The sequence below is a fragment of the Suricata suricatta genome, chromosome 9 (assembly GCF_006229205.1).
Source record: "Suricata suricatta isolate VVHF042 chromosome 9, meerkat_22Aug2017_6uvM2_HiC, whole genome shotgun sequence".
Lineage (NCBI taxonomy): Eukaryota > Metazoa > Chordata > Mammalia > Carnivora > Herpestidae > Suricata > Suricata suricatta.
Genome location: NC_043708.1, coordinates 117,968,538 through 117,980,634, shown reverse-complemented (window position 1 = coordinate 117,980,634; position 12,097 = coordinate 117,968,538).

Sequence of the window (12,097 nt, the reverse complement as noted above, 5' to 3'; positions counted from 1 at the left end):
GACGTTTATAATTGTTAGCTCTTCCTGATGGATAGACCCTGTAATTATTATATAATGTCCTTCTCCATCTCTTGTTACTGCCTTTACCTTAGTGTCCAGTTTCTCTGATATAAGTACGGCTACTTCACTTTTCTATTGACTGCCATTTTCATGATATATATTTTTCCATCTCTTTACTTTCAATCTGAAGGTGTCTTTAGGTCTAAAATGAATTTCTTATAGACAGCAAATAGACAGATCTTGGTTCTTTATCCATTCAGCTACCGTATGTCTTTGGGTTAGAGCATTTGGTCCATTTACAGTCAGTGTTACATTGAAAAATATTGGTTTAGAGTCATTGTGTTTTCTGTAGGGTTCATGCTTGTAGTGGTGTCTCTGGTACCTTGTGTTTTTTTGCAACATTTCCCTCTTAGACTCCATCTTAGGATTTTTTGTAGGGCTGGTTTGGTTGTGATCAATTTTTTCTATTTTTGTTTACTTGGAAAAACCTTTATCTCTCCTTCTGTTTTGTTTTTTTTTGTTGTTGTTGTTGTTTGTTTGTTTTTTTCTCCTTCTGTTTTGAATGGCAGGCTTGCTGGTTAAGAGTTCTTGGCTGCATTTTTTTTTTCTGTTCATCACTTTGAAGATTTCCTTCCAATTAATTTCTGGCCTTCCAAATTTCCAGCGATAGGTCTGTAACCACTCTGATAGGTTTCCCTTTATATGTTAGGGCCCTTTTATTTATAGCTGCTTTCAGAATTCTCTCTTTTATCCTTATATTTTTCCAGTTTCACTATGATATGTTGTGCCAAACGTCAACTCAAGTTATGTCTGAGGGGGGTTATCTGTGCCTCTAGGATTTCAATGTTTGTTTCCTTCCACAAGTTGAAGAAGTTCTTGCCTATAATTTGGTCAAGTACCCCTTCAGCACCTTTTTGTCTTTCTTCCTCTTCAGGAATTCCTATGATATGGATATTGTTCCATTTAATAGTCAGGTCTCGAATTCACCTTTTGTGCTCCTGGATCACTTTCTCTCTCTTTTTCTCGGGTTCCTCTTTTTATTTTTATAATTGTGTCTTCTAATTTACCTATTCTCTCTGCCTCTCCAATTTGTGTAATGGCAGCCTCCATTTTATGATGTACCTCATTTATAGCATTTTTTACCTTGTCATAGGACTAAGGTCCTTAGTCTTTGTAGCAGTAGCTTTTCTGATGTCTTCCATGCTTTTTTCAAGCTCAGTGATTAATTTTATTACAGTAGTTCTAAATTCTTGCTCCATTATGTTGCTTATATTTCTTTTGAGCAATTCGGTAGCTGTGACTTCTACCAGGAATTTCCTCAGAGGAGAGTTCTTCTGTTTCATCATTTTGGCTAGTTTTCTGTCTCTTGTCAGTTTTAAAAGCTTGTTGTGCACTCTGCACCTTTGAATATTGCTGTAATAATGGAGGCTCATTGACTGTCCAGGGCCTGCCCATTCAGGAAGTGTTCTTTTAATGGTGTCTCTTGGTTTCTCTTATTGTGCCATTGGTTATTTTATTTCCCTACTCACTGATATCTGGGACTCTCCACCATGTGTACTTTGGTTTGTTTCTTGAGGAAGCCCTGAAAAGGAAAACGACAAACACACAGGATACAAAAGCTCACAAACGTACAGACAAATCAAACAAACAAGCAAACCGAAAGTGGAAAGGAAAAAAAAAAAAAAAAGAACAGAAAAGGAAAAAACGTGGGGGAATTAAACCAACAAAAGATAAAGGATAGTCTAAAAGCATAAAACCAGAAATCTTATCTATAAATAAAGAGTAGGGTGGAGGCAGTGCTTTTGGAAGAGCATATACAAGGAGAGACATAACAAGGGTGTGGTGGAAGTGAAATTGAATGTTAACCAGGCAGAGAGCCTAAAAGGCTTAATTCAGAGAGAAAAAGAGGAGACTATAGTAGGAGGTGAGGAGAAAAAAACGAAGATAATGTTACCCAAAGAAACTATATAGTCTTATTATTCCAGAGATAGAGAGAGAAAGGAAGGTAGCATCAAGAAAATAGATTAAGAACTACTGTTTAGGCAAACCAATGACCAAAGTGCCCAGTCCAGCGTGGGGAGAGATAAGAATGAGATAAGGGAAAATATATCTGAATATCAAGAATTGATCTAATCATGGCAATGTGTCAATGTTGTGCTGGGAGTCCACTGGCCTTGCTGGATGACACGGTCACAGTAAGGAAATGACAGACGTTGCATGGCTCCTGTTATGAGAGGCGGAGCTGGTATCTCCTTCTGCTACTTCTGCTCATGTGAAATTAAGCCTGTTCCTATTGATTGGGCCTTACAATATTCCAAATCAGACCGATATTCCCCACACAGTTACCCCATAAGAAAAGGCAAAATAAGGGATTCTAAATCAAAGTGCTGCAGATGTTTGCTAAAGGCTCTTCTAATGGGCCTTGAAGACCCAAAACATAAGGGGGGCTAAGAACACAAGAGTTATAATTAACTCTGGCCCGGAAAAATAGAGCCTAACTTACAGATTAGAAACAGACAAGGAATGGACATCAGTTGCTGCATATATTTTTGCTATTGAAGTCCAAATACCCTCCCTTGCACTGACTTCAGCTATGAGGATGGATAAGAAACTAGAAACCCAGGTGCAAGGTCAACAGACAGAGCCCCCATTATGCTTACATCAAGGAAAGGGCTTTCTCTAGCAACTTGTTAACAAGCATTCTTTCTCTTGTGGTTTATGAGCTAGATAAATTAACTCCAGCCTATCCTTATAAAATTTAACCTATATTTTAGCTTTAGCATTACTAACTTAAATAATATGTATATTATCCTGGTTTTTTACTAAAAACATCTTGTTATTCTCTTAATTGTAAAATTTACCTTACTGTAAGTGCATTACATGATTTGGTTATAACATGTTAATTAAAAACAAAGTCATAATTATTGGCCAAAACCCAACGCATACAAAATAAGATAGGTTTGTTGCTTTCTTAACCTTGGGGACTAATGCCAAGAATAAATTGGAATGGTTCTACAAAAGTACTTCTGTAAAACTTGTCTCTGTACACCCTTGATGATTAAAACACCTTATCACTAAGAGTTAAAAACAGTAAACAATTTCTATTTTCTGATGTCATGTTATTGCTTAACTAATAAAAAAGGACACAAAAACAGACTGAACAGAGATGTCTGCCTGGTGACCAAGAAAGAAACGTGCAGCTCTCTCATCTCTCTCTCTCTCACCGACACCATCCATCCTTCAGGGGACCTTGGACCTGCTGGAGCTGGACCTGTTGGTCTTGCCCTGGCTCCAGGAAAAAAAAAAAAAAAAAAAAAAAAAGCAGCTCTCCAGCACAGATCAGTGTGGTTTGGTGTAGGCAGGTCTGGCCTCCACTATGGGCTTCTCAGGCTGTTTCCTGAGGCCCCATCCTGGTGGTTGTGGGGAGGAGAATGGCAATGCCCCAGTCCTTTCTTAAATGAAGCATTGGAACCCACTCTTTTGGGTCTGATCTCCCTGTGCTGTGGGCGGGCCAAGTTGTATTTTCCAAGCCTCACCTTGTTTCCAGTCCACGCACTTTAATGATACTGCCTGAAATGTATTCCTGCCAGTGGGTGGCTTCCTAACAAGGAATCAGCTATGGAGAGTAGGGGAGCAGTTTCTCCTGGCACCACCTGGGATTGGGATGCTGAGCCCAGGGAAAGGGCCACAGCTAGAAAGAAAGGATCTCTCTCCCTGCACCCTGTGGTTATAGATGGGATGATAGGATTTCTCTCTTTCCTGGGCTGCAGCTCTTTGAGTGTTTTCACCCTCTCTTCCCCTTCCCCTCATCTCTCTTGGGCTCTGCACAGCTCTGCATGGAAGGGGCTCCGCCCCTCTGAGCCTCTAGTCCAGCCCCTTTTTATCTTTCCCAGTTCACACTCACTCACCTATGAGGCTGTCTTCTTAGTTGGTGCTGTCTCTTTTCCTCCCAGACTTTTGCAGATGAGAGTTTTGTGTCTTTAGTCCTTCTTAGATTGATAGATGCCAGCGGGCAAAATGTCCAGAGCTCCCTACTTCTCTGCCATCTTGCCTCCTCCCAAACAAACAGATTTATACAGAAATAATTGTACCCAGAAATCAATAGAAAGCCTTCTCATAACAAAAAGTAAATAAATAAAATAACAGATGACCAAGAATCCTATATCCAATGGAAATATTATTTAAAATTCAGATAATATGAGTAACTTTTTAGAGATATTTTACCAACATATCATCCCAAATGAAAAATAAAGATCTATTCAAGTAGGATAACATCCAAAAGAAACACACATGAAAGACAAAATAAGTTTAATATGTACTTAAATGTGAATAGATATTAGTGTACAAAACAATAATCCTAAGATTTTATAGGGTTCACAATAAAATAGACTCAAAATATAAGACAAAAACAATGAATAAGGGGAGAAGGGAGTTGAAGTATTCCATGTTTCTGTCGTTACTGAGAAAATAAGAAAAGTAGAAATTCATATTAGGATTTATAAAGTTAACTGAGTGTGTTGTAATCCATTGTATAGTCAGTAAGAATAATATAATAACACACAAATAATAATTTTAGAGGGAACAATAATGAATGACTAAATATTTGATTGATTTTAAAGTAGCTAAAAATCAGAAGTTATATAAAACAAGTGAAGCCCAAATAGAATAGTGATTACATTAAGTAGACTATTCATATTAAAATACAGTGAAAATCAACTTTTCCTCTTTAGATGCACAAAGTTCACATATCTTTCACCCCTAAAATACATACATACATATATACATACATAAGCAAACAGTGGAACAAAATAGAGAATACAGGCACAGATATACACATATATAACCACCTGAGTTATAACCTAAGTATACTGTAAAACAATAGTAAAATAGTCATTTAAAAAATGTTCTTAGATCAATATGGAAATATATGGTCCCTACCTTGTATCATATAACATAACAACTATTGAAGGCTTTCCAATCTAAACATGAATGGTAAAGTATGGAAAACACTTTTAAATTAAACATGACAATAACTTCTGACTTTGTAGTCAACATGTATTTAATTAATATTTTAATTCATTAAATTAATTTATTTTTTATAGTTTATTGTCAAGTTGGTTTCCATATAACACCCAGTGCTCTTCCCCACAATGCACTCCTTCATGACCATCACCCTTCAGCCCTAAACTAGGTAGCACCCATAAGGGAGCAAAATATATGGCAGATACGCTGTTTAAGTAATACATGTATTAGGTATTCAAGAAAACGTGTATTTCTTAAGTATTCCTTAAACAGTGTACCTGCATACTGAAAACATGTATTTCTTAAACAGCATACCTACCATACATTTTGCTCTTTTATGGGTGCCACCTGTTTTATTTTTTTTATTTTTTTAATTTTTATTTTATTTTTTTTTTAGCAGTAACATCTTTTTTTTTCAGTATAGTTGACACACAATGTTATATTTCAGGTATACAACATAGAGATTGAACAGCTCCATACAGTTATGCTACACCCACCATAAGCATAGCTACCATCTGTCACCGTACAACACCATCACAATACCATTATTTCCTATGCTGTACATTTTATTCCCATGACTTATTTATTCCATAACTGGAAGCCTGTATCTCCCACTCCACTTCACCCATTTTGTTCAATCCCCCTCCCTGCTACCCTATGGCAACCATCATTTCTCTGTATTTATAAATTGATTCTGTTTTTTGTTTGTTTATTTGAGTTGTTTTTTAGATTCCACATATAAGTGAACAAGATTTGACAAATAAGGATTTTGGGGAGTGATGCTTAGATGACTAATTTAGTTAAGTGTCCAACTCTTGATTTCGGCCCAGGTTCTGATTTCATGTTTCATGAAATGGAGCCCGACATTGAGCTCTCAAGTATAGCGCAGAGACTACTTGGGATTCTCTTTATCCCCTTCTTGCTACCCCTCTCCTGCTTGCTCTCACTCTCTCTCTCAAAATATGAATAAACATTTTTAAAGCGATTTTTTACCAAAAACAGGATTCTTAGCACTTCATTTCCATATAAAACCCAACTTTTAGATATCCTGGTCTCTCTCTGTCCAAATTACAGAGGGTTTTCTCACCACCTAATTTGTCAAATTCTAAAATTAGAGATGTAAGAATGAGGAATTTTGATAATGAAATACTACTGCTCTTTCTGATTCATGTTTGAATCTTCAGATGGGCCTCATCTTTTAATCCATCCTTTAGATACACAATAGTAAACACCTGAAAATAGCCGCAGTGCCTAACTTTGGCATGCAGCTCAGCAACAAAATGGAAGGAACTGTGATATATGCTGCAGCATGGAATACTTCAAAAACATTATGTTAATGAATATTAATATAACACAAAATAGTCCATACAACTTGATTATGTTTATATGATTTCCAAGAACAGGCAGAATAATTTATTGTCAAGAAAAATCAGGCCAATGGTTCCTGTGAATTGAATGGAAAGAAGCATGAGGCAAGGTTTGCACTGATGATAATTTTCTATACTTTGATAGGGTTTTGAGGTCCATCAGTTCATCCATTTGTCAAAACTCACCACTTAAGATTTGTACATATCACTATATTTATATTTTATCTAAGCAAGAAAATATTGTCATCTCATGAATGGTATTTGTAGGGGCAATGTGTACTGATGTCTAAAATTTACTTTAAAGTACATAAAAATTAGATGGATTAAATATAGGAATGGATAAGTGGATACATATTTGCTAGGGCAAATATAATAAAATATTGATTGTAGAATCTAGATGATTCTCACACAATTCTTTCAACCTTTTGGTTTGAAATTTTTCATGATTAAATAGAAAAAAATCAAGAAAGGCCTAAACAAATTAAATATTTAGGGCTCAAATTAGTGGTGTACCCAGTTTAAATTTTAAACTCTTAACTTGCTTGTCACATGTGAAAGTCATCTCTTTTATTGCTTGCTTATCTTCTTTAGCTGGATATGTTTATATTCTCTACTGCCACAGAATAAAATGGAGGAAATTTATCATTTTTTCAAAGCTTTATTTGGTAATACAGTCAAAACTATCAGGAATAAAGACAACTTATTTATTAAGGTTTTTCCCTTAAGAATAATTGTATGTATATTTGAAAGTTACTGTGAGGCCAATAAAAGCACACCAAAAAAATCCCAAGAAACAAAAAACAAACAAAAAAAACCCAACAAAAACAACAACAATACAACCAAAATACAGGCATATGTATATACCTTTGAAAATATTGAGGGCAAAATATTTAACATTTTGGTACAAGTAATGTATTTGAGAATATGCTTATATATTTGGCTTGTTTTGTTTTGTTTGTTGTTGAAGTAAAAAATGAGAATCAGACAACTACAAGGAACAGGGTAGGGGTTGGAGTGAGGAGAAAGACAGTAGAAAATTATCTGGGACCTGAGGGCTCTTCTTGGGGACAGAAGAACATTCATGGGTCAGCTCAGCATTCTTTACTCTGTCTGTGACCTGAGGTGTACTTATTGCCATATGGAAGTTTTGGAGGCAAAGTTATTGTGAAACCATGAATAGGAAGCTGAAAGTGCTCCCTGTCAGATTCATTCTAAAATATAATTACCTCCATCTTTCACTCCCTATCTCCACCCCCTTCTGGGCACACTATTTCCAACTAAAGATGTTTTGGGGAGCTGGAATTTGGAGCTATTTTGGGGGGTTGGGTAAAAAATTTATAAACCATGTCCTAATAATTCACGACTTAGGTGTTGGATATAAATTGCCTGCAGTTTCACAGGATTATTTGTGAGATCTTATAGGAGAGTAAGGGTCTTCAAAATATGTATTTGCTCTCAAAGAGTACATGCCTAGGGAAACATTCCTTCCCTTTTGAGGGCATTTTCTCATCTTTGGTATTTGTTATTAGATTCTACAGGGCATGAACACATAAACCTGCAGTATTAGACTTTCTTCCTGTCCTATACCTGGGCCACTCTGGTATTTCAGAGAGGCTTGTGAGCAATGACAGCTTTTAGTAGGAGCCTAACACTTCCATGACAGTTATGAGGTGCATGGTGCTCTTCTTAGGACTTTTTATATTAACTCATGTAAACATCATTAGAATCCTATTGTATCAATACTATTATTTCACACCCCCCCACTTTCCAGTTGAAATAACAGCAAAGAGAGGTTAAATTATTTACACAGAATCTACAGCTAATGGAAGTGATAATCCAGGATCGAGCCAAGATTATTGTAAAGCTGATTCTGTGTTCCTACCGAGCACTCTCTGCCTTTTCTCAGAGTGTCTAAAGTAATGATGAAAATCAGGCTTGGTAAGGGATTATGCAACATAGAGAATAAAATGACAAGAACAGCTGCCTAAGATCTATTTAAGACAAGGAATGGAAAATCCTGTGAAAGTTGACCAGGGATGAGCTAAGAGATTAGAGAGCCAAAGGTGTTCCTGGTGGCCAAATGGCCTGCTAACAGCACCTAAGGAAATGTCTTCCTGATATCAGAAACATGAGCTATGCCGTCGCCAGCTGTTTTCTTCACCCCAGGGCCAGCGCTGATTTGGATTGAAGTGAGAAAAGGCCGTGCTGCCCAATGTGGAAGATTTCTGGGGAAATGTAGTGTCTGGTGAAAATTTATGCAGATTGTTCTACACAGTGGGGAAAAGCAGGCAGCAGTGATCCATTATGCCAGATGAGTCCCCCTTCCATCAACAGGTTCTTTTATGTCCCTCTAGCCCTTCACTTCAAGCTGTGTTGTTCTCATAGATCAAATTATCAAATTGTGGGGGGGGGGGAAGACAGTAAGATTGTGTATATGTTGTCTTCCTCAGATGGCTCTTTCTCCCCCATGCACACCCAAAACTCATGTTTTCTAAGTAATTATTCTAATGTTTATATGCTTATTGAGGTTGATACACCTATCCAAAATAGCCATCTTTCTCAGCTCACTTTTTTTTCCTATCAACATAGAACTCCTTGGTCTAGGAATTTCGGTGGGGTTCTCAGTATTCCCCCAAACTATTTCATATTACAGTATGTGATTTCTCGAACTGTTAAAAACTGCAGTTTTAGGGGTGCACATTGAATGTCTTAGATTTGCACATCGAAACAACTGAGAGAAAAGTATTGCCTAATAAATCCTAGGAAATACCATGTCTTCTCTGCTATCAGCATTTTTTCCTTTTGGCCTGCATGTTCCACAAACCTTGGGGACTCAAAAGCATGAACAAAATGGTGAGGATACAGGCCCTGGGCGGGAAGCAAGATGGCAGAGAAGTAGGGAGCTCCATACTTTTCACCTGCTCTCATCTCTCAAACAAAGAAGGACTGAAGCCATAGGACACTGAACTGCAAGAGTCTGGGAAGAAAAGAGACAGAGTCCACTAAGAAGACTCAAATCTGCATGACTGTGAACCGGGGAAGATATAAATGGGCCAAGACCTGGAGGCATGGAGGGAAGAGAGTCCGTCTGCCAAGAGCCACGGAGAGACAAGGTGAAGGGAAAGAGAAGCTGAAACACCCATAGAACTGTCTCTGGAGAAGAGAAAAACCTCAGCCCGGGACAAAGATGGATCCAATCATTTCATCTGTAACTGCAAGGCGTTAGGAGAGAGATCCTTTTTCCAGCTGTGGCCCTTTCCTTGGGCTAGGCACCCCAGTCCCCTATGGCACCAGGGGAAACTGCTTCCCTACTCCTCCTACTCGATCCCTGGCTAGGAAGCCGCCTGGCCAGCGAGAACACATTTCAGGTGGTATCATTAAAGTGTGCGGACTAAGAGCTGGAAACAAGGCAGGGCTTGGGACATAGAATCGGGCCCACCGTGGCTACACCTATTGCACAAGAAGATAAAACCCAAATGAGTGGGTTGCAATGCTTGATTCAAGAAGGAACTGAGGCGCTGCCATTTTTTCCCCCACAATCAAAAGGCAGGGCCTCAGGGAGCTGCCCACAAGACTCACAGTGGAGGGGAGACCTGCATACACAAACCACACCCATTCACGCTGGTGAGCTCCCTTCCTTCCCCCCTCCCCAATGGAGCCTAGGGCAAGATCAACATTGATGCATTGCCATGATTAACTCTAGATCAGTTCTTGCTATTCAGATATATTTTCCCTTGTCTCATTCTTATCTCTCCCCTCCTCTGGACTGGGCACTCTGGCCATTGGTTTGATTAAACAGTCACATGTAATCCATTTTCATGATGCATATTCTATACCTTTGTCACTACCTTCCTTTCTCTCTCTCTAGAATAATCAGACTATATAGTTTCTTTGGGTAACATTATCCTTGTTTTTTTCTCCTTGCCTCCTACCATATTCTCCTCTTTCTCATTCTAAACTAAGCCTTTTAGTCTCTCTGCATGGTCAATGTTCAATTTCGCTTCCTCCCCACTGCTATCATTTCTCTCTTTGTATAAGCTCTTCCATCAGTACAGTATACAACTTGCTCTTTAATGGAGGCTGAGATTTGTGGTTTTATGTTTTTAGACTGTTTGTTTTTTTGTTTTTTTTGCCTTTTGTTGTTTTTGTTCCCCTTTCGTTGTCTTTTATCACCTTTCGGTTGGCTTGTTTGATTTGTCAGTGCATTTGCATGCTTTTGTTCCCGGTGTATTTGTCTGTCTGATTTCCTCTTCAGGGCTACCACAAGAAACAAGCCAAAGTACACATGGTGGAGAGTCCCAGATTTCACTGAGTAGGGAAATAAAATAACCAAAGGCACAACAAAAGAAACCGGGAAACACCATTAAAAGAACACTTCCTGAATGGACAAGCCCTGGACAGTCAATGAGCCTCCATTAATACAGCAATATTCAAAGGTGCAGAGTGCACAACAAGCTTTTAAAACTGACAAGAGACAGAAAACTAGCCAAAATGATGAAACGGAAGAACTCTCCTCTGAAGAAATTCCAGGTAGAAGTCATAGCTACAGAATTGCTCAAAAAAGATATAAGCAACATAACGGAACAATAATTTAGAACTATTGTCATAAAATTAATAGCTGGGCTTATCCTGCTACAAAAACAAAGGACCTTAAAAATATCTGTGAAGAGTTTTAAAATGCTATAATGAGGTGCATAATAAAATGGAGGTGGCCACTGCAAGAATTTAAGAGGCAGAGGTAAGAATAAGTGAATTAGAAGACACAATTCTAGAAAAAAAGAGGAATCCAAGAAAAAGAGAGAGAAATTGATCCAGGAGCAGGAAAGGAGAATTCCATAACTGAGTGATACAATTAAATGGAACAATATCCGTATCATAGGAATACCCGAAGAAGAAGAAAGAGAAAAAGGTGCTGAAGGGCTACTTGATCAAATTAGAGCTAAGAACTTCCCCAATATGCAGAAGGAAACAGACATATAAATCTAAATGGCAAAGAGAATGCCCCTCACACATAACTTGAATCAACATTCCACAAGACATATCGTAGTGAAACAGGCAAACTATAATGATAGAGAATTCTGAAAGCAACTATAAATAAAAGGGCCCTAACATATAAACGGAAACCTATCAGAGTGGTTACAGACCTATCGCTGGAAATTTGGAAGGCCAGAAATTAATTGGAAGGAAATCTTCAAAGTGATGAACAGGAAAAAAAAAATGCAGCCAAGAACTCTTAACCAGCAAGCCTGCCATTCAAAACAGAAGGAGAAAAACAAACAAACAAACAAACAAAAAAACAAAACAGAAGGAGAGATAAAGGTTTTTCCAAGTAAACAAAAATAGAAAAAATTGATCACCACCAAACCAGCCCTACAAAAAATCCTAAGATGGACTCTAAGAGGGAAATGTTGCAAAAAACACAAGATACCAGAGACACCACTACAAGCATGAACCCTACAGAAAACACAATGACTCTAAACCAATATTTTTCAATGTAACACTGACTGTAAATGGACCAAATGCTCCAACCCAAAGACATACGGTAGCTGAATGGATAAAGAACCAAGATCTGTCTATTTGCTGTCTATAAGAAATTCATTTTAAAGACACCTTCAGATTGAAAGTAAAGAGATGGAAAAATATATATCATGAAAATGGCAGTCAATAGAAAAGTGAAGTAGCCGTACTTATATCAGAGAAACTGGACA